The 23,539-nt window shown below is 41.0% G+C and overlaps 2 long non-coding RNA genes across 3 annotated transcripts in view; one reads left to right on the top strand and one right to left on the bottom strand.

Moving 5' to 3' along the window:
- LOC113902456 overlaps positions 1–23,539 on the bottom strand; it is a 220,785-nt gene that overhangs the window by 135,134 nt on the left and 62,112 nt on the right. The window lies entirely within an intron of this gene.
- LOC113902458 lies at positions 5,003–8,962 on the top strand. Its single transcript, XR_003513830.1, has 2 exons — positions 5,003–5,266; positions 6,529–8,962. It is a non-coding gene; the product is annotated as an uncharacterized LOC113902458 (long non-coding RNA).

Below are 23,539 nucleotides of genomic sequence, written 5' to 3'. Positions count from 1 at the left end.
CTGAGTCTCAGTCTTCTCATTTGTATAATAAAGAAATTTCTTTAAAAACTGGACTTCTAGGGTTATTATGAGGATAAAATGATGCAATGTATATGAGGCCTTGTACAGAAGAAGCAGTCAGTAACAGTCTTCCTTGAGGTGAAGTCAAAGTGAGTAAAGAATTTAATATCAAAAGAGTAATTACAAAATTCATCATTCGTAATTTGTTGAATGGTGTGTTAAAGTACATTACCTCCCTGCCTAGTGGCTTTCTTTTTCCAAATATTTTTTTAGTATTCTTTTTATTTTTAATTGGAGGATGAATACTTTGCAATGTTGTGTTGGTTTCTGCCATACAACAACACAAATCAGCCATAAATATATATATATGTTCCCTCCGTCTTGAACCTCCCTTACCCCATCCCACCCTATAGGTCATCACAGAGCACCGTGTTGAGCTCCCTGTTTTATACAGCAACTTCCCACTAGCAATCTAGTTTACACTTGGTTCGGTTCAGTTCAGTAGCTCAGTTGCGTCTAACTCTTTGCAACACCATGCACTTCAGCACACCAGGCCTCCCTGTCCATCACCAACTCCTGGAATTTACTCAAACTCATGTCCATTGAGTCAGTGATGGCATCCAACCATCTCATCCTCTGTCGTCCCCTTCTCCTCCTGCCCTCGATCTTTCCCAACATCAGGGTCTTTTCAAATGAGTCAGCTCTTCACATCAGGTGGCCAAAGTATTGGAGTTTCAGCTTCAACATCAGTCCTTCCAATGAACACTCAAGACTGATCTCCTTTAGGATGGACTGGTTAGATCTCCTTGCAGTCCAAGGGACTCTCAAGAGTCTTCTCCAACACCACAGTTCAAAAGCATCAATTCTTCGGCGCTCAGAGCTTTCTTTATAGTTCAACTCCCACATCCATACATGACTACTGGAAAAACCATAGCTTTGTCTAGACAACCTTTGTCAGCAAAGTAATGTGTCTGCTTTGTAATATGCTGTTTAGGTTGGTCATAGCTTTTCTTCCAAGGAGCAAGTGCCTTTTAATTTCATGGCTGCAGTCACCATCTGCAATGATTTTGGAGCCCAAGAAAATAAAGTCTGTCACTGTTTCCACTGTTTCCCTATTACTCCCCATGAAGTGATAGGACCAAATGCCATGATCTTAGTTTTCTGAATGCTGAGTTTTAAGTTTTTAACTCTACTCTTTCAGTTCTTCTTCACTTTCTGCCATAAGCGTGGTGTCATCTGCATATCTGAGGTTACTGATATTTCTCAGACAATCTTGATTCCAGCTTGTGCTTCTTCCAGCCCAGCATTTCACATGATGTACTCTGCATATAAATTAAATAAGTAGGGTGACAGTATACAGCTTTGACATACTCCTTTTCCTATATGGAACCAGTCTGTTGTTACATGTTCAGTTCTAACTGTTGCTTCTTGACCTGCATACAGATTTCTCAGGAGGCAGGTCAGGTAGTCTGGTATTCCCATCTCTTTAAGAATTGTCCACAGTTTGTTGTGATCCACACAGTCAAAGGCTTTGGCATAGTCAAAGCAGAAGTAGATTTTTTTTGGAACTCTCTTGCTTTTTCAATGATCCAATGGATGTTGGCAATTTGATCTCTGGTTCCTCTGCCTTTTCTAAATCCAGCTTGAACATCTGAATGTTCTCAGTTCATGAACCATTGGACTAGCCTGGAGAATTTATCTTTATAGTACACTCAGAATTAATACTACCCTCATGTTTCCTCTGAAACACATAGAATTTATGGTCTATGAAAAATAATTTTAAGATGCAGTACACATATACAATGGAATACTACTCAGCCTTAAAAAAGAGTGAAATAATGCCATTTGCAGCAACATGGATGCAACTAGAGATTATCATACTAAGTTAAGCAAGTAGAAAGAGAAAACAAAACACCATATGATATCACTTATATGCAGAATCTAAAATATGGCACAAATGAACATATCTACAAAAGGAAACGGACTCAAAGACACAAAGAATAGACTTTCAGTTGCCATGGAGGCAACCAGGGGAAGGAGAGGGATGGGACTGGGAGTTTGGTGTTGGTAGATGTAAACTATTTACAATGGATAAACAATAAGGCCCTACTCTATAGCACAGGGAACTGTATCTAATCTTCTGGGATAAAGAATAATGGAAAAGAATATTTATTAAAAGAATATATTCATGTATAACTGAGTTACTTTGTTGTACAGCAGAGGTTGGCACAACATTGTAAATCAATTATATTTCAATTAAAGAAAAGGAAAAATGAAACAGTTTTATATTTAATTATATCATATCCTTACTGTTTCCTGTATTAACTGTGGTGGTGGTAGTTTAGTTGCCAAGTCGTGTCCAACTCATTGAGACCCCTTGGACTGTAGGCCATCAGGCTCCTCTGTCCATGGTATTTCCCAGGCAAGAATATTAGAGTGGGTTGCCATTTTCTTCTCCAGGGGACCTTGCTGACCCAGGTCTCCTCCATTGCAGGAGGTCTCCTGCGTTACAAGTGAATTCTCTACCAATCGAGCCATTGTCTATCTAGCTAAAAAAGTTATTTGAGCACAAAGACCATTTCCTGTATTCTAATCCCTTAACTGCCAACCTAACTTTCAGCAGAGAAGGTGTTCAATAATAACCTTTTATTAAATTAAGAATTATCAATTGGTAATTGATGTCCTTTTATCACAATTACCATTTGCTTTGACATTAACCACATACCCTGAATGTTCACCAATGGGGCTCCATCCATGGCAATCTCTGGTCAGGCGCTTCGTTCCCTCAACTCTACCTGTGACCTATGCTTAACATTTATTACCACCTCAGTATCCCCAAGAGTGATATTTCCATTTCCCCAGCACTGAATTGGTGCTTCTTTGAATTCAGGGCTTACAGGAAGGCTATATGGCTGTCAGACACTAATGTATGTGATTTCTACTTTAAGAAATAGGAAAAGCCAAAGCAGAACGGGCTATTCAGTCCCCACATAGATGCTGTGAGACTTCAAATAATATAGTACATCTGTAGAATTCACAGAAGCAAGAAGCATGAGACTGTCAGCCCAGGAAACAAACTAAGTGTGGAGGAAGGGAGAGGTGCATTCATGTTGAATGAATGGGCAGTCTATACAGGGAAGAATGTGAGCAAAAAACAAATGGGATTACATAAAATTGCACTACTCAAGCATAACGCACTTTCACAACTGAGTGACTATATATTTGGTGCTTCCCTGGTGGCTCAGACGATAAAGAATCTGCCTATAATGCAGGAGACCTGGGTTCAAGGTTGGAAAAGTCCCCTGGAGAAGGGAATGACAATCCACTCCTGTATTCTTGCGTAGAGAATTCCATGGACAGAGGAGCCTCGCGGACAACAGTCCATAGGGTTGCAAAGAGTCAGATATGACTGCATGACTAACACAAACACTTATATGTGTATATTGGGATCATCCTGTACATAAAGCATTTATAAAATAACATTTAGCTCAATTAATAATTTATCCTAATTATGTTTATGTCATTCTATTTTACTTCTGCAAGAGTACTTTTAATTGCTATAGGGTATTCCATTCAATGAAGAAACTTCTACAAGATGTCCACTTTATAAAATTATTAGCCATCCTGAGCTATAAATATATAGCTAAAATTTTCAAGTATCCTTTATTATATTAATATCCTTAGAAGTTCCAGGAAAGTTCCAGAAATTCTGGTACCACCACTTCTTGCTCTCTTAACTCTGTATGTTCCCTCTAGTCACTGGCCCATTTCTGACCTTCTTTGTTCTGCATATCTTCCACTAAAATCTCCAAATCCACTCCTTGCCCCTGTCCTATGTCTCAGGAGACAGATCTTCATGAACTTCATTGATAAGCTCCGTGGACTTCTTGCTTTTGGTTGAGTTCAGTCACTGAGGCATGAAACAAGATCAGAGGGATGGAGACAGGAAAGTAAAATGGGGGTAGATATTCCCTTGACTCCTTTACCTGGAAGGTTGGCCAGGGGCTAACTGCATCCCTGAACTGAGCATCACAATGTCCATCAGCATCAGCTTCCACAGATCTCTTCTACCTTTCTCTCTCTAGGTCCTAGAGATGGTTCCCTTCTCTTGCCTCATCAGGTTAAGGTATTAATAGTAACAGAGCCCACTATTAAGTAGCCCCACAGAACTGTTATCCTTCATAGTTTTCCCACTCCCTGTCCAAATCTTTGCAAGTAGTCCATTTATTAAAATCCAAAATTATCTAAATTGAGTTTGTCATCAGTTCAGTGTCACGCCACTATCTGAGTTATCCTGTCTGCAGCCAAACTCCTTACATGAGTTGTCTTCATTGGTTGTCAATGCTTTCTCCCTTCTTCCTCAAGAAACATCCATCACTAACACAAACAGTAATGCATCACACATTGCCAAATCCTAGATTGGAGCCCCATCTTTCTTAGTCCACCTGCAGCACTTGGTCTAGTGAAACTGTCATTCATTCTTCAAATACTTTAGTCACTTCATATCAGGGACATCATTTATAGTTCACCTTCCTTTGCTGGTTCCTCCTCATCTCTCTTAACCTCTAAGATAAAACTGCAAATGCCCCAGTCTGTGGACCCCTTCTCTTCTCTATGTTTACTTTTTCTTGGTGATTTCCTGTAGTCCCATAGCTTTAACTATCATTTCAATACCAACTACTTCCAAATTCATCTACGTGGTCTATTACCTCTCCCCTAAATTCCAGACTCATATGTCTAACTGCTTACTCAACATATGGTCATGGGGAGGGAGGAGGAGAGGGTCAGATGTATTGAAAGAGTAACATGGAAACTTATATTACCATATGTAAAATAGATAGCCAACGGGAATTTGCTGTATGGCTCAGGAAACTCAAACAAGGGCTCTGTATCAACCTAGAGGGGTGGGATGGGAAGAGAGATGGGAGGAAGGTTCAAAAGGGAGGGGATATATGTATACCTATGGCTGATTCATGTTGAGGTTTGACAGAAAACAACAAAATTCTGTAAAGCAATTATCCTTCAATAAAAAAAATAAATTTTAAAAAAGTTATCTCTTCTTTCACACATACAATACCTAACCCTTGATCTTTTTTCCCCTGCAAATGTGTAGATGGCAACTGTTTGTCTAATTTTCAGACCCAAGACTTTGGTGCCATCTTTCCTTCTCTCGTACCACATATCCACTCCATCAGGAAATCCTGTGGACTCTGACATCAAAATGCACAGAAACCTACAACTCTCTCCAGTATGATTTCTCATCAAGGTGAGAGAGATGCCTCGGAACCAGTCTATTTTGTTTCCTCCCCAACAGACTCTTCTTAGAGGAGCCAGATTATGTCATTTATCTGCTCAAAACCCTAGCGACCAATGTCTTTATTTGACCTGCAAGGCTGTAAATTCCTTGTTCTGCACATTCCTGTCTATCCTTATCTCATATCTCTCTCCCCTTCACAGAGTATTCTTGCTAGTCCTTCCACACACTTAGCTTACTCTCATCTCAGGGCTTTTGCATTTATTGTTCCTTCTTCCTGGAATGTTCCTGTAATATTTGTCTGCTAGATATTCACAGAGATGGCTTCCTGAGTTTCTTTATGTTTCTGCTTAAGCATCATGCCATCAGAGAGGTTTTCCATAGGGACCTTGTTTTAAAAAGCATGTAACTGAACCCCCTGCAACACTCTGTAAACCTGCTCCTGTTTTTATGGCAGTGATTACCACTTGCTGTATTTTATGTTCATTTTTGTTTCTTTGTAGCCTTTCCCTGGCCCCTAGGATTAACCTCATTGAGAGCAGAGATATGTTTGCTCTCTACTGTGTCCCCAGCACATAGAACTGAGCTTGACACATAGAAATGCATTTAATGCATAAACAAATGAATGAAAAGATGTGTGCATGTTTTTTTAAATGTTTATGATGAAAGTTTATTAGAGGAAATAGTTTAATGCATCTTCATTTATTCGTTAGTGAACTTTGACAGTTACTAGTATAAGGTCATTTGGTTTTATTCTTCCCATTCTATTTCTCTTCAGTCACTTCTTACTAGTTTTAAAGCAAACTCTGGATGTCATGTCATTTCATCTGTAAGTTATATGTGTTTTTTTATTGTCCTCTAAAATTTTATGCAATTTATATTCATGATGAGCTGTATTGAAAAAGCCCCCTTCATCTCCTACTCATACTAGCAGATACGATCATATAAAGATTATCTTTGTCAATTTTATTGGTGAAAAATCTCAACTGTTTCATTTTTAAAATAAAGAGAACGATAAATAAAAACACTATTCCTAAGGTCTATGATAACGTTCTCTTCTTTTGGTGACTTCTCACAATTCCAAAATTCTAAGAGACAGAAATGTATTAAACCACCTTTTCTTCTCCTCTTAAAAGTTTATCTCATGCAATTATACACAATAACTTGTATAATTATAAGATCTTATCCCTATCTTAACTCTCTCAGAACATAATACAAAAGGTACATTAGAAGCATCATAATTTTAAAAAATACTCTTTCTTTGATTTTAACAGTTTAAGAAGACAGTCTGGAGTGAATAGAGAAATTATTGAGGAAAACAAGGTGCGTGACCCTGACATCTTCTCCAGTCAGTCACCTCCATGGATAACCTTATGAAAGATCTTTCTGGAGCCTTGGCTCCATCTTTGAAGCCATCTTCTAAATCTGGATAGACAAAGCCAGCCCAAGGTGCCCCTGAGCCTCTCATCTACTGAAACTGGAGACACGCTGCATCCTGGCAACACCAGGATGGCTCAGGTCAGCAGCTCCGGCAGTCACCCAGAACAACTCTATGACTCTCCCTGGAGAGACCTTCTCTTCCCATAAGTGTCAGCATATTAAGCATCTACCGTGTCGAATAAGATGATGAGGATTTTGGGGAAGAAATGTGAAGACAAATGTGGGTATTTGAAAGCAGAAAAGAAAATCCAGTGCTCAAAATGGCATTCTTTAACTGAGACTAGCTATAAATTTTTTCTCTCTTGTTGATTTCCTGTCTTGGAAAGAACCCATTAATGGAAAAAAAAAAAAAAGTACAAGTTGGAAGCTCAACTGTGATTTTTTTTTTTTTAATGGTAAATCTGGTACCATTCATATCTGGAAAATGTGAAAGGAAGATTTGAAAATCTCATTTTGTCATTTTATCCAAATGCTGGAACAACCTATGTAAAAGACACAAAAATAGGTGTACAGTGGGGCGGAGGGTGAGGAAGTGCTTTCCTTGCCTTCCCCCCACTTGCTTTACCAACAGAGCTTGAAGCCTCTTAGTCTGTCGTCACCTTTAACTCCACTCCTTTCCTGCCAAGAATCTGATGGCTGAGTTTCCGGTTAGACGGGGAGCAGGATAAACCTTTGTTGTAATTTGCTGGAGACCCTATCCGGCTAGATTTTTGGATGAGAAATTTATTGCTTGTCCTCACTGAGGGATATAACACCAGGTCAACAATCTTCATAGCCCATTTGAATGGACATTCACTGGACCACGGTTGTGGCCTACTCATCCATTAGTGTGCAAATCTAACTAGAGGTGAAGGGCTGAAGTGGAGGGCTGCAGGGAAGGGAGCATCTTCACGCTGATCCTTTCTGCACTTCCTGACAGGGCTCCTGGGGTTTCCAAGCTCGTTTCTCCAAGTGTCTGTGGCTCCTGCCTTCCAAGTTCTGAGGAAGTGTTCTCCTCCTATAGTGTTTCAGAGGCCCTCAGAGCCGCTCACAGTAGCTACCAACCAAAGTTCACAGACTGGCCTTCTGGGGTGCCCTTCCAGAGACTTTTGGGAACAGAAATCTAAATAATACTGAGAGTAACAGACTGCTGGCCATTCTCTCAGCACCCTAGACTAAGGCAGGGTGGATTTTCTCTGCTGATTCTATCGTGGCTGAGGGTGGGTACTCACAGTCCCCAGAAGTCTTCTCCCAGCGAGGAGCAAGCCACTTTATCCTCAGCAGAGAGCATGGGCCCTGTCTGTGCCAGGAAACAGCCTAGAAGGAAAAGAAAGAAGAGAAGGGGAGGAGAAGGGGAGATGGGAGAGGGGAAGGAAGGAGGAGGAGGAAGGGGAGGAGAAGGAAAAAGCAAGGACTTCACTGCTTTCATTACATCTGTTTCTTCATGTCATTCCAGAAACTGAAGAAGCCAGTGAGAGATAGGGGCTCTTCATTTAATTGCTTGATAAATGTAGAAAGGTTTCAGTAGTATCTCAACTTACAGAGCAGTTATGCTCCTCATTGACTCAATGGACATGAGTTTGAGCAAACTCCAGGAGATAGTGAAGGACAGGGAAGCCTGGTGTGCTATAGTCTATGGGATCAAGAAGAGTAGGACAAAGCTTAATGATTGAACAACAATAATGTCGAAGTGCTAAAGAATCTGCCTGCCAATGCAGGAGATGCGGGTTCTACCCCTGGGTCAGGAAGATCCCCTGGAGAAGGAAATGGAAACCCATTCCAGTATTCTGGCCTGGAGAATTCCATGGACAGAGCAGCTTGGCAGGCTATAGCCCATGGGGTCACAAAGAGTCGGACGCAACTGATTGCATGTACACATGTTTCAAGTATACTGGGAAGATTCTCTACTTAAAGGATCCATATGAGGACTCCATTTAAAAAGTGAAAACTCCTTTTTGAAATGAGAATAACTGCTTTCTTCATTTTGCTTTATTAATGTAGCATTCCCTTTCACAAGTTATATAAAAAACAGAATTTAAAATGTTATATTTAAATAGAACTTGACTCAGAAGTTAAAACAGATAGTTTTACTCATTCTTTAAAATAGCCTGATGAGGAAATAATACACTGACTCTGACTCTGGCCAACAACATAGTTTGCAAAGAGTTGATGTGACTAGAACTTGGGTCCCTGGGCACCAAGTTTGTTAGCTTTGAGAAAAAATAAAAAGTTGCAGCAATGCCTCAGTTAATAACTTATTTGGGAATAAACATGTTCAATAACAAAGTCTCTATTATATGTTTTTTAATTTTTTTTACAATTTTTAATTAATTTATTTAATTGAAGGATATTTGCTTTACAATATTGTGGTGGTGTTTGCCATACATCGACACGAATCAGCCATGGGTGCACATGTGTCCCCCATCCTGAACCCTCCACCCACCTCCCTCCCCACCTCATCCCTCTGGGTTGTCCCAGAGCACCAGCTTTGAGTGCCCTGTTTCATGCATCAAACTTTCACTGAAAAAAGTTGTAGCAATGTCTCAGTTAATAAATTATTTGTGAGTAAACATTTTCAATAACAAAACCTCTATTTTAAAAATAAATAAATACTTTGTAAAAGAACAAAAATTTGAAGATAAATCATTGTATGAGGACTGCCCTCAATTCTTCCATCTCCTCTTTTATTTCTCTTTTTAAATTTATTTTTTATTGAAGGATAATTGCTTTATAGAATTTTGTTGTTTTCTGTCAAACCTCAACATGAATCAGCCATAGGTATACATATATCCCCTCTCCTCTTTTATTTCTTTCTCCATTCTTAGATAACAGTCCCTTCCCACCTCACTCCAGTTCTCCTTAAAGCTTTCTCTCACTTTCCTCCCAATTAATCATTCACTATCAGCTAATCAAAGAAAACTTTAATGTGTCAGAGTCTCAGAGTATCAACCTAGACAACAGTGGTGTCAAAAGGTTTGTAATTCAGCTTATTGGCTTAAAGTTTTTGCCTTCTGTAAAGAAAACTTCAGAAATGTACACTCCAGTGTTCACAGTAGCACTGTTTACAGTAGCCAAGACATGGAAGCAGCCTAAATGTCCATCAACAGATGAATGGGTAAAAGAAGATGTGGGATATACACACAATGGGATACTACTTAGCCATAAAGAAAGAATGAAATAATCCCAGCACCATAGTTGGACCTAGGGATTATCATACTTTGTGCAATAAGTCAGAGAAAGCCAAATAAATGATATCACTTAGATGTGGAATCAAAAAAACTGATAAAAAAAATTAACTTACTTATAAGACAGAAATAGACTCACAGACATAGAAAACAAATTTATGGTTACCAAAGGGGGAAGGGAGGGCAATAGATTAAGAATTTGAGATTAACAGATATACAATACTAGATATAAAATAAATAAATAACAGGACTTACTATATAGCACAGGGAATTAGATTCAATATCTTGTAATAACCAATAATGTCAAAGAATCTGAAAATATATATATATACATATATAAGTAATTGTATTTTGTAAAAGTATATATATATATTTGAAGATTTTAAATAATTATTTTTTAAGTAGGAAAGTAAGTCCTATTGCTTTATTATTATTCCAATCCAGTTTATAACATTTCTGATAATAGTTAAGAAAGGTCATTAGACCATATGTGTGTCATTAGTTGAGGTATCAGTATACTTATGTAATTTAAGTAGGAAAGACATTCAACTGAAAATATTTGCTAAAGACACATCTGTCATGCCAGACAGTGGGACTCATCAGACTGGAGCCTTCAGGGAAGATCACTAAGACAGAAAAGCTGAGTCATCAGGAACCATGTCTGAGATGGATCTGGCAAGCTAGACACTGGCAAGCTGATTTAAGAATCAAGATCAAGGAGTGCGCAGGGCTGGGAAAGGCAGAAAGCAAAGCTTGAGGCTAGACTGTGTCAGATGTCAATAGCCAAGATGTTAATTAGCCAACAGGCCTCAGAGGTCAGAACAGATGAGGGAGACAGACAGACAGGGCCAAAGTACTCAGGCAGACTAAATGAGGGGCACCTCTAAGAAATGTCAGAGCTTTGATCTTAGACTGTATGTGCACCCTCATCTACCCACATAGGAAGGTTGCTTAACACCATGGCAGAGGTTCCATCCCAGGGTCAAATGCTGCCCAGATATGTGGCGTCTTACTCCACTGTTTAGAAATTAGAGATAAATGTTGACAACAGAAAAAATAAGAAACAGAAGAGTAACATTCCTGTTCTCCTGAAGCCCTAGTTAAGTGGTAATTCCCCTCTTAAACTAAACTGCATTATAAAAGAGAAAACTGAAGGGAGTCTAATGCCTTCAGAAATCAATTTTTGAATCATTCTTGAGTTTTTGTTTGATCTTACTGATGCATCTTTGGCATGTCAGTGAAAATATAATTTCTGTTTTTATGTAAACAAGAATCTTCATCTCTTTTGCATTGATGAGCCAAGGCAATTTGAATATTAAACAGTGAAAGTAATCAATATAGGAAGTTAACATGAGGAGCACTTATCCTTTGGAGTGACAACCCAGAACATGACTATTTTTCTGTAAGAATTGCACTCCCTTCTCTACACATAAGGGTTGGCCCTGGCTGCCATGTTGAACCTATCTCTTTGGCAAAGCTGGTTGAACCAGGGGCGGTACCTAACACAAGTTGGGCCAATCAACATTTATCTCTTGAGAAGCTGAAACAGAGATTCAAGGAAGCTAGTCTCTACTAGTTTCTCAAACTGAGGATATGCAAAAGCAAGTACTCTTGGGGTGTCCTTTTACCATTTTGCTATCTAATATGGCAGAGTCTAGCCACATGTGGCCATTTAAGTTTAAACTGAAATTAAAAAATTAGATTTTTACACATGTATACCTGTGATGGATTCATTTTGATATTTGGCAAAACTAATACAATTACGTAAAGTTTAAAAATAACATTAAAAAAATTAGATTTTTAATTATCCCTGCCATATTTCAAGTACTCAATAGCTGCGTGTAGCTGATGACTACCACATTGAGTGGTGCAAATATGGAATATTTCAGCACTGATTTACCCATATTCAGAGAAGCAGAGTAAGCCTGTGTGCAGAGACAGGGGAAGAAAGTAGAATTATAGACAGAAGTAGAACCAAGAGACAGAAAAGGTAGGAGATTAGCTTTCTCTATTTTCAAGACCCTTGTTTTGGTCCCTAAGACTCAATTTTATGGGATTTCCCTGCTGATCCAGTGATCAAGCCTTCCAAAGCCGGGGATGAGAGTTCAACCCCTGGTCAGGGAATTAAGATCTCATGTGCTTCATGGCCAAGAAACCAAAACATAAAAAACAGAAGCAATATTGTAACAAATTCAGTAAAGACTTTTGAAATGATACACATTAGAAAGAAAAAAAAAAAAGATTCAACTTTTATCTGTCTTTAAACTCCATGATAAACATGTCTGCTGCTGCTGCTAAGTCACTTCAGTCGTGTCCAACTCTGTGCGACCCCATAGATGGCAGCCCACCAAGTTCCCCCGTCCCTGGGATTCTCCAGGCAAGAACACTGGAGTGGGTTGCCATTTCCTTCTCCAATGCATGAAAGTGAAAAGTGAAAGTGAAGTCGCTCAGTCGTGTCTGACTCTTAGCAACCCCATGGACTGCAGCCCACCAGGCTCCTCCGTCTAGATTAACACAATTTGAATCATCTTAGCCTTCCCCATCTTCTTTCTCAACACACTGGTGCTGAATTACTTGGATTGTTGTTTAGTTGCTACATCATGTCTGACTTGTTGTGACCCCAAGCACTGTAGCCCACCAGGCTCCTCTGTCCATGGGATTATCCAAGCAAGAATACTGGAGTGGGTTGCCATTTCCTTCTCCAGAATTATTTGGATAGTTCTATTGCTATTTATTTAATTTAGTCTATTTTTTTAAAAATGTATTTTCACTTTAAAAAAAGTGAAAATTTCAAAAGTGTACTGACCCCTAGGTATTAATTTTTAATTTCAGATCTCCAAATAAAATAGTCCAGGCTAGTTACTATGGGTAAAACTTGAGTGGATTAAAGTGAGATCTTAGGTGGAGAATTAATTGGGAAGTGAATTGTTTACTTCATCTATCCAGAAAAGTACTAAATAAAAGTGGCTCCTGGAGAAAGAACTGGTCAAAAAGTACAGTGAGTCTCAAAGTTGCCACATGCATAGATTATCTCAGAAGATTGCAGAGAACTGAAGTTGTGTGACTTTCTGAGTTGCCTCAGAAAGATTTTGTTTCCATTTAGTGTCTTTTTTTGCTACAACGTTTTGGGAGAGAAGGCAGTGGCTCTGTAACTGCTGACATAACTTGAGAACACTCAGGCTTGCAAAGCAAGAGTAATCTTGACCTCCATTGGGCAGAATACCTTTGATCTTCACCAGCCACTGTAGCTGCCTGACATTATCTCAAATGTTAAACAGAGAGCTCTCTTGCTCCAAGCTACATTAACTCCACTATCTGTGCAGTGATCCCTTACAGGTGAGAGGCTGCTATGAAAAGCAACTGAAGTCCAGGAGTGTTAGAGAGAAGGATTTCTAACCAAGACAGAACCAGCTTGCTACCTGCAACTCTGCCAAGAGGGGTGGATCATCTTTCTTATGTGTTGATGGGTTTGTGTCTGTAAGTTTAGGAGTTGTTGCTGCTCAGTTGCTAGGTCGCTAGGTCTGACTCTTTGCGACCCCATGGACTGTAGCACACCAGGCTTCCCTGTCCTTCACTATCTCCCAGAGTTTGTTCAAACTCATGTTCACTGAGTCAGTGATGCCATCCAACCATCTCATTTTCTGTCACCCCTTCTCCTCCTGCCTTCGATCTTTCTGAGCCTCTGGGTCTTTTCCAGTGGGTTGGTTCTTTGCATCAGGTGGCCAAAGTATTCGAGCTTCAGTTTCAATATCAGTTTAGGAGTAAGATCCAGAAATATAAAGGCGAGAAGGACTAAAATTAGGAAGTCAAAGAGGAGAGCCTGAGTAGAAAAAAGAGGAAATACCAAGACTAGATTCTGTAACAGGAAAAATGCAGAGAGAGAAAACTAAAAAATTCAGAGTAGTAGTCCAGAAAACACATTAAGGAAGAGAAATATCTCATGCATACAGGTTTAAAAGTTGCTTCTTGTGAGATGCTCAGTGCAAATGTTCACTCCATCGTCTCGCCCATAAAATTTTAGTAACACCTCCTCCCAAACAACAAAAGCCTCTCTTGTTCAGGGAGATGAGCTCGCCTGGCACATTCATGAGAAGTGGACCAAAAACAGATCCCTCAGTACAAGGCTGTTCTATGTACTGCTTCTTCATAATCAGTGCTCAACTTTTATTAACAAAATGGTGGCCTTGAAGCAGTTTAATTTCATAGAAAATTACATTTCAGTCATCTTAAGTTCAACCTTCATATTTTTTCCCAAGAAAGGTTAGTTGGTGCCCAGATTTAATGTGAGACAAGGAGAAAGGAGGTCTTCCCAATGGTAAAGAACCTGCCTGCCAATGCAGGAGACCTAAGAGACCCAGGTTTGATATCTAGACCAAGGAGATCCCCAGGTCAAGAAGATCCTCTACGGGGAGGGAGGAGGGAGGAGGGTTCAGGATGGGGAACACATGTATACCTGTGGCGGATTCATTTTGATATTTGGCAAAACTAATACAATTATGTAAAGTTTAAAAATAAAATAAAATTAATTTAAAAAAAAAAAAAAGAAGATCCTCTAGAGGAAGGCATGGCAACCCACTCCAGTATTCTTGCCTGAATCCCATGGATAGAGGAGCCTGGAAGGCTACAGTCCATGGGACTGCAAGGAGTCAGACACGACTGAAGCAATGGACAATGAGAAAGGAACGGTAGTAACAAACCAATAATAACCACCACCACCACAATAATGGCTATCATTCACTTGCCATTTATTATATTCTGGGTACTGTACCTATATATCCATCTATCTCGTCTAATTCCCACAGCAAACTTAAGTGGTACTACCCCATTTTATAGATGGTATAATCGAAGCAGATTAAGAAACTGACTCAAGGTTAAGCTCTAAGTGGTGGAAGCAGAATTCATATCCAGGCATGCAAGTCATGGCTATAGTAAGAAATGAGTGGCACACATGAACACTGGAACTCGAGAAGTTTAATCAATGCATGAGGAAACTAGAGGAAAGTATTCTAGGGCTAGTTCCAGTGGAATCCACTACTGTCCCTGGTTCAAAGGGGCAGGGGAGGTGGTGCTCATCAGCAAACTGTGTCTTTCAGAAGCTCTGATCATTGGTCAGGGATATAGGCAGCCCATGGGGACCACAGAGAGGAAGCTGGTGGATTTAGTAGTCTGACCACACACCCTTCCTTCTCTCTGCTGGAGCGCCCCCCTGCCCCACCATTGGTAAAACTGAATGTGAAGCCAACACTTTCTGTGAGCAGATTCTTCGAGACTTTTGAGTTTCAGATCTGAGTCAGTGGATGAAAGAAAAGTGGAAGTATTAGCACTCAGTCCTGTCCAACTCTTTGAGACTCCATGGACTGTAGCCTGCCAGGCTCCTTGGCCCATGGAATTCTCCAGGCAAGAATACTAGAGTAGTTTGCCATTCTCTTCTCTAGGGGATCTTCCTGACCCAGGGATGGAACCTGGGTCTCCTGCACTGCAGGTGAATTCTTTACCATCTGAGCTACCAGGGAAGCCCTGAATCAGTGGATAAACCATAGCAAGTGAGAACCCAGAACCATACAAACTAATAGACCCATAAAATAACAAGGACATGAAACTCTTGGGTAGGCTTAGACTTTCCCAGGGTTTAAGACTATTATATCTAGATATCAAGAGTAGGAAACTTGAGTTCTGTTTGATGTCTGGTTTGCATACAGATAGAAGTCACATGGACTTCCCTGGTGGCTCAGTTGGTAAAGAATCAGCCTGCAATGCAAGAGAATTGGGTTCAATCCCTGGTTTGGGAAGATTCTGGAGAAAAGAATGGCTACCCAATCTGGTATTCTTGCTTTGAGAATTCCACGGACAGAGGACCCTGGTGGGCTACAGCCTATGGGGTCCCAAAGAGTTGTACACAACTGAGTGACTAACACAGATACAAAGTTCATGTAGGTTTCAAGTTATATTTACTGATGGCTGAACTTTTCATTGTTCTGAAATATATATGCAGTTAGTTCTGCTGTATAATTTGTTTTGAAAAGATAGTTTTCTTACAACATGATTGATATGTTAGGGAACAGTTTGAGTGTAATTTCTTGTGCACCATTTTGTCCAGTAGAAATACTAGACTGAAGGCAGAAAGCTGCATCAGCTAAATAAAGATGTATAGGAATATACAAAGTCCACCCCGCCACACACACATACCTTAAAATCTACCACTTATCTCAGTTTCTTAATGTGTTACGAGCCACATCCATGCATACCTGATATTACAACTTTCCATATAAATGCATGATTTCACATAATACAGTGATTCTTAGGAAAGAATATGTCACATTGCAGCAGGACTGGGTGTAAGTATCACTGATGGGCCAAAGCCTTATCTCAACAACTGGCGTTTCACTGCCTGACTCTTCCAAGCAGTCTCTGAATCATGAAAGGTTCAAGCTAAACCATGTGTCCTCTTAGAAGTTATCCTAGTTTTCCTTGTCTGTGTTTGAGCCCTTCCTTCCCCAAATCTCTACTGAGGGCTTTTCTCCTCACATGTTTTGTAGATCATGGGTGGAAAGTGAAAGTGAAAGACACTCAGTCGAGTCCGACTCTTTGTGACCCCATGGGCTATACAGTCCATGGAATTCTCCCCGAATACTGGAGTGGGTAGCCTTTCCCTCCTCCAGGGGAATCTTCTCAACCCAGGGTTCAAACCCAGGTCTCCCGCATTGCAGATGGATTCTTTACCAGCTGAGCCACAAGGGAAGCCCAAGAATACTGGAGTGGATAGCCTATCCCTTCTCCAGCAGATCTTCCCAACCCAGGAACTGAACTAAGGTCTCCTACCTTGCAGGCAGATTCTTTACCAACTGAGCTATCCGGGAAGCCAGAGTCTGTCAAAAGAAAACAGGGCCTACTCTCTCCCCACCAGAGAGGTGATAAAACTTGAGTTTAAACCTTTTCTGCTTTGTCTAGGCCAGAGGTTTTCCTAACATCAAACCATCGACTAGTGGTGGTCAATCAAGAAGTTCCTAAAGTCCTTAGGAAAATAAGATAAATAAAAATAATGTGACCATTTTTTCATAAAATGAGATTCATTGAAAAAGGATTATCTTTTATTCTGATCTTTTCTACATGAAATGGTCATTATCTGGTGTTTTATTTTTCTTATCACCTTTACCTTCCAAAATGAAAATAGTTTTAAAGTCTGTTTCCCAATTTTTTTAATTTTTTAAATTTATTTATTTTTTAATTGAAGAATAATTGCTGTATTATAAAGTTCTAACATCTAGGCATCACGTCTTCTCTAGATATGCAATTATAGTTTGCCAGCCCTCAGGGGATGTTCTGGGCTCTATTATCTTCCTGATCATGGGATTTTGGCAAATGTACTGTCAAGAGAGCAGACCTGTTAGCAGCCCCTGAAGAGAAAATCCAGAACTCCTACGTCCTCCATTGAAATATTCAAACTGAAAGTTTTAAATCAAATACTTAATTTCCCATACTGTATCACTTTCTGCATTCAAGTATAGTATGGGACAGCAGTCAATAGGAGACACAAAGAAAGGTAACCAGATGTGCCTAGGCAATATTGAAAATCAATGTCTAGTCCCATGTCCTTCTACCCTGGCCCAGAGGGTGAGGGAATTCACCAAACCTGGGAGGAAACATAGTTTCAGGACCAAAGTGAGGCAGCCAGGGGCAAGGAGATTGGGTAGGAAGCGAATGGCCTTGGAAGCTTTATTTCATTCTTACAGGAAGAGAACTACACCATGTAATGTTGAAAGAGGAAGCTGACACTACAAACTGAATAAAGGTAATAAAACAGTTGTTCTTCACCTTTTTCAATAATCTGTTCATCCTGTCTAACTCCCTAGGGACTTTCTCTCTCTCTCTCTCTCTCTCTCTCTCTCTCTCCTTCTCTCGCTCTCGTTCTCTCTCGCTTGCTCTCTCTCTCTCTTTCTCACACACACACACACACACACACATCAATATATAGAGAGATATGTGCTGTGCTGGGCTTAGTCACTCAGTCATGTCCCACTCTTTCGGACGCCATGGACTGTAGCCCTCCAGGCTCCTCTGTCCAGGGGATTCTCCAGGCAAGAATACTGGAGTGGGTTGCCATGTCCTCTTCCAGGGGTTCTTCCCAACCCAGGGATAAAACCCAGGTCTCCTGCACTGCAGGTGGATTCTTTACCATCTGAGCCACCAGAGAAGCTATAGAGAGATATAGCCATTCCCTGTTCTAAAGGAATTAAACATGTTTTTTTTTTTAAACATGTTTAAAAAAAAAATAAACAAATACTCTTAAGAGAATGAAGTAAAAGATATAATAAGGACAAAAGTAAATCGAATTCAGAAAAAAATAAAAAGAATGTGTGTTGGAATGATTAATTTCAGGAACTCTATGAAGTAGAAGTTAGAATGCGTGTAGAAACAGCAAATAAACCAGCCTCTTAATCAGGATGGTGTGGGGTGGGAGTAGGGAAGCAATGGGAAATGAAGTTAGATGAGGAAACCAAAACCAGTTTATAGACAGCTTGGATGTAAAGAAAAGAATTGCAGTCTCTGCCTCCTCTTTTATTAGCTCCTTTCTGACATGTTCTCTTACCTCCAATTCCAATCTCTTTAATTCTACTGATTTTACTCCTTACTCAAAAGTAGGCAATGTGGACCAGACCCTAAGTTCTGTGAATAGTTGTTTAAGGCTTATAGGTTGCATTTTGTCTTTGCAAAGATGTGACGGTTCAAGTTAAGGACATACTGTCTGGAAGGACCACAGGGCTGGCAGAAGCACTGGCACCCCAGGGGTCTTTCAGTCAAAGGAACACTACAGTATTTATACTGGTCAGAGTAATTCCCAGATTCCTATTACCTTCAGTCTGCTGAACCACCATTGTGATTCAGGAAAGGAATTTAAGTCTTGTGAAAAAAAAATTATCATTATGAAATTCATTTAAACAGGTATTTTAGGAGATTATAGTCCTTGCAACACAACTTCGATAAATTGCTGTTGCTTTTTGGTTGCTAAATTGTGTCCAAATCTTTTGTCACCCCATGGATTATAGCCCACCAGGCTCCTGTGTCCATGGGATTTCCCAGGCAAGAATACTGGAGTGGGTTGCCATTTCCTTCTCCAGGGGATCTTCCTGACCCAGGGATCAAAGCTGCTTGAGACCTACCTCTCCTGCTTGGCAGGCAGATTCTTTACCACTGAGCCACCAGGGAAGCCCCTTCAACAAATTATAGGCCTGCTAATACTTAACCAATACTTATTTTACTTTTATCTGTGAACTTTGATGAGACTTCCTGGGCATTTTAAAGCCCGATTAGTCCAAAGGGGTAATGAATTATGAACATCTAGTCTTATTTCTGTTGTGCTGTTATTTTCCTAATCATTTTTGGTTTCACAGTCTTCCACATCTAGGATAACTATTGGATTATTTCCCCCTTCTTTCTGGTACATTTAGAGTTCAGTTTGAGAGCACATCATCCCTCATCCCTCAGAAGAAATAACAAGAATGTTCATGTCTAGTTTTAACAAGTGGGTGATCGACCCCAACTTTGGAGTCAGAACTTCACACTCTCGAAAGAGACCATTATGTGTAACTTTTCACCCTGTGAGAAAAGCAGGATACATCAAGCCTCCACTGAAGGTTTTTCTTTCATCTTTACGAGTCCCTCTCATGAGCTAATTTCTTTCCTAGACGATCTAAGCCCCTTAAAGAGCAGGACTGCGCCCTGACAGACACCCTGGCAGGCAGTTGATCATTAATTTTACATGCTCCACACCTGCTTTCTGCTGGACTGTATATTGTTTGCGAGACGTCCTCCCATCAATACAGAAAGGCTGCTGTGCACGGGTCAGGGTGAGATCTTTATCTGAGCTATTATCAGCAGTCCAGACAGACTCTCAGGCTTTCCCTCAACAAGTCCAAGTTTGCAGAGTTCACAGGGCTTAAACCTACATGAATACAGTAGGATTTTTTATGCAAAACAACAGCTGCAGAGGCAGTCTCCACAACACGCCCCCACTGAGTATGTGCAGATACTAAAAACAGGTGCATCTCCAGACTAAAACTGCTGTGTGCTGTAAAAAAAAAAAAAAAAAATTTAAAGCATGACATTCACTTCTTCATCAGACCAAGGTCTCAATAAAGTATGTAGTGGAGGCCCATAAAGGAATTCAGAAACACGATCAGCTGAAATACCAAGGCTTAAAAAAAAAAAAAAGCCATAAAGGTAGAACATAAAATCCCCAGAGCAGAATTTCTGTTCTCTTACTTTTGGTGAGCATGCCACCTTTTGAAAGTCTCAGGAGGCTGCCAGCCCTGCACATAATAAAAGCAACTTTTAAACAGCAAGCTAATTAAATTATATCATCTTTCTTCTCTTTCTTGGACTCAGTCTAGGGTTCCAGTTTTAGACCATGTGGGGAAAAGTTGACATTAGGGCTTGTGTGGGTGGAGGAGAGGTCAGATCTGACCATGATCCTGTCCAAATAATGTCTTGCAGCCTGGCTCAAGGGTGGGACGTGCAGGCTGGAAAGAGTGAGCCCCCGGCAGAGGAGTGACACTTCGGTGGCCCCAAGGCCAGGAAGGCTGCAAAGGCGGTGCCCAGTAAATGTCAACGCTGTGTTGGCTCTTTCCACTTGAAAGTGACTTGCAGCAGTTTACTTAGAAATGAACACTGCCTCATACAGAAAGGGGGAAAGGAACGCATGTTGTTTCCAGACATAATTGAGATTGAACTCTAACCAATTCCGAAACAAGCGTTACTTTCCGCAGCCCCGGAGAAGCCAGCTGGCCCCACGGCAGGAGGGAAGTATTGCAATCGCCGGGGACACAGAGTGCTCTGTCTGCAGCCCGCGAGAGAGGCGGCGCTGTCACCTGGGCTGCCCATTCATCTTTGTGTGTCCGCGTGGCAGGGGTGGTGTGAGGAGGAGGTTACGTGCCCCCTCCAACATGAGTGCCGGTTCTGGGGTCTACGTGGTCCCCAACACCACTTCCAGTCGAGGCACTGCTGATCCGGGAAAGGGCTCAAGGTTACTTTCAACCTGCTTGTAGATTTCAATACTGCTGGCCTGTCCTGCAGAGCTCTGAGCATATCCTTGCCTCCTAGAGCATATCCTTGCCTGACTTCTCCCCAGGCTCTTAGTGAAGTCTCCAGTGGCCCTTGAGGAAACCAGGGACAAGCCCAGGGACAAGACTCAGCCTCACCATTATACTGACGTGTGAAAGCTCTCTTTGGAGGCCAGCCGCACTTAACAGCCTCGATTTGGAGACCGAGAATTCTCAAATTATGTAAAAGCTGAGTAAAAATAATGATGCTGCTGCTGCCTTTTATTATAGAAGTTACACATTTAGTCTCTTGCAACCCAACTCCTGGGGATGTGAGTGTGACTGCATTGCTGACTCACTGGCTTGGGACCCTCTTGAGTTTCTATCTTCAGCAGAAAGCCGGGACTTTGATCTGGAGTAAAACAAATTCTGATGAAGGGAGTAGTTGCAGAAATAATTTTCTTAGACATCATGGCACTATTTTGAAGCTATACATTCTTAATGGTATGCTTTTTCAGATTTTTTTTAAGGTACTCAGTCATGCCCAATTCTGTGTGGCCCCATGGACTGTATCCCTCCAGCCTCCTCTGTCCATGGGACTCTCCAAGGAAGAATACTAGAGTGGGTTGCCTTTCCCTTCCCAGGGGATCTTCCCGACCAAGGGCTTGAACCTGGGTCTCTTGTGTCTCCTGCATTGGCAGGTGGATGTTTTACTACTGTCCCACCTTGGAAGCCCCTTTTTGTTTTAAGGAAGATGGTAAAAGGGATTGAAGGTTTTCAGGGTTCTTTTTTTTTTAATATCATAAGGTTACCTTTGGGCTTCCCTGGTAGCTTAGCTAATAAATAATCCACCTGCAGTGCAGGAGGCCCCGGTTCAATTCCTGAATCAGGAAGATCCCCGGGAGAAGGTATAGGATACCCACTCCAGTATTCATGGGTTTCCCTGGTGGCTCAGATGGTAAAAAATCCACCTGCAATGCAGGAGACCTGGGTTCGATCCCTGGGTCGGGAAGATCCCCTGGAGGAGAGCATGGCAACCCACTCCAGTATTCTTGCCTGGAGAATCCCCATGGACAGAGGAGCCTGGAGGGCTACAGTCTATGGGGTCGCAAAGACTTGAACATGACTGAGTGACTAAGCACACACATACAAGGTTACCTTCTGTCCCCACAATTCCATTGTCAAGAGAAAGAACTGAATTTTACTATTGAATTAACTGTCAAAAAGATAGTTGATACAAATTCAAGTATACTGAATGTATTTAGCTAAGATGTTTACATATTGATAAAACATTTCCAAATGTAGATAGAGGTGAGTAGCTGCTGAAGTTTGTTTGTCTGCCAAAACAGGGGCGGCAAGCAGTCTGGGTTGAGATTGAAAAATGAGGCATTAAATCTTCCTCTGTTTAGCTGGGGGAGAGGAGTTGTCAGAAGCAAGTCTGCCTTCAGAAAATGGAGTGATCAAGAGAGTCCAGGTCACATTGTAACAAACAGCATGGCCTTTTCCAGTAGACTGATCTGCTTTCAGAGCCAGTTCTGCCAGCGGGAAACCTGAACACATTGTCTGAACTCTCAAAGCTTTGTTTGCCACATTTTAGACTACCTGAAGTCATGTTAGAGCTTCCCAGATGGGGCAAATGGTAACTAACCTGCCTGCCAATGCGGGTAGATGTAAGAGACGTGGGTTCGATCCCTGGGTCAGGAAAATCCCCTGGAGGAGAGCATGGAAACCCACTCCAGTATTCCTGCCTGAAGAATCCCAGGGACAGAGCCTGGTGGGCTACAGTCCATAAGATTGCAAAGAGTCAGACACGACCGAAGAGACTTAGCACACATGCAGGAAGGCTGTTATGCTGACTAAATGAAGCAGTGGATGTATGAAAGGTCCACTGATGTTATCTGATGTCATAAGCAAGAGTCTCAACACCAAGCATGAGAAGCAAAGAAGAGAATGTCCAGACTGCAAAATAGATGAACAACTAACAGTCAAGAATGTGACGTACAATGATGACAAAGAACAAAATCAAAGTTGCCAGAAGCTGTAAAATTACCCAGACAGCTGGGGATCAAATGGTGGAGCTGGTGATGAGGACTCAGAACCATTCAAAAACCCTGGAGATCAAGTAAAGAAAAACCTTTAGACCTGAAGCCAAAATATCTCTGTGATATTATCTTCCTAGCATTATCTTCAGCCCAACAAGGCAGAGAGTGACTTGTGGTGAGGACTGAATTGAGCCACGTGACTCCTGTTACCAGCAAGACCAAAAGGAAGAAAGGCAGTCTAGGTGAAGGACAGGAATCTTCTAAAGATATCCATCAGTGATCATGTGCTTTCTGTATGATGTCATCCTGTCTTAAGGCTTTGTATTAGTTTCCTGTGGCTGCTGTAACAAATCACCACAAACTTATTAGCTTAGGTCAACACAAATTTATTATCTTAAAGTTATGGTGCTCAGAAGACTCATGGGGGACTTCTCTGGTGGTTCAGTGGTTAAGAATCCGCCTTCCAATGCAGGGAACGCAAGTTCAATCCCTGGTCAGGGAACAAAGATCCCATGTGCCGTGGGAGCAACTATAAGCCCACGTGCCGCAGTGAAAGAATCCGTGCACCACAATGAGGATTCAATGCAAATAAACATTTTTAAA

The sequence above is a fragment of the Bos indicus x Bos taurus genome, chromosome 12, assembly GCF_003369695.1.
Source record: "Bos indicus x Bos taurus breed Angus x Brahman F1 hybrid chromosome 12, Bos_hybrid_MaternalHap_v2.0, whole genome shotgun sequence".
In the NCBI taxonomy this organism is placed as follows: domain Eukaryota; kingdom Metazoa; phylum Chordata; class Mammalia; order Artiodactyla; family Bovidae; genus Bos; species Bos indicus x Bos taurus.
This window is presented reverse-complemented; position numbering and strand designations above follow the sequence as displayed.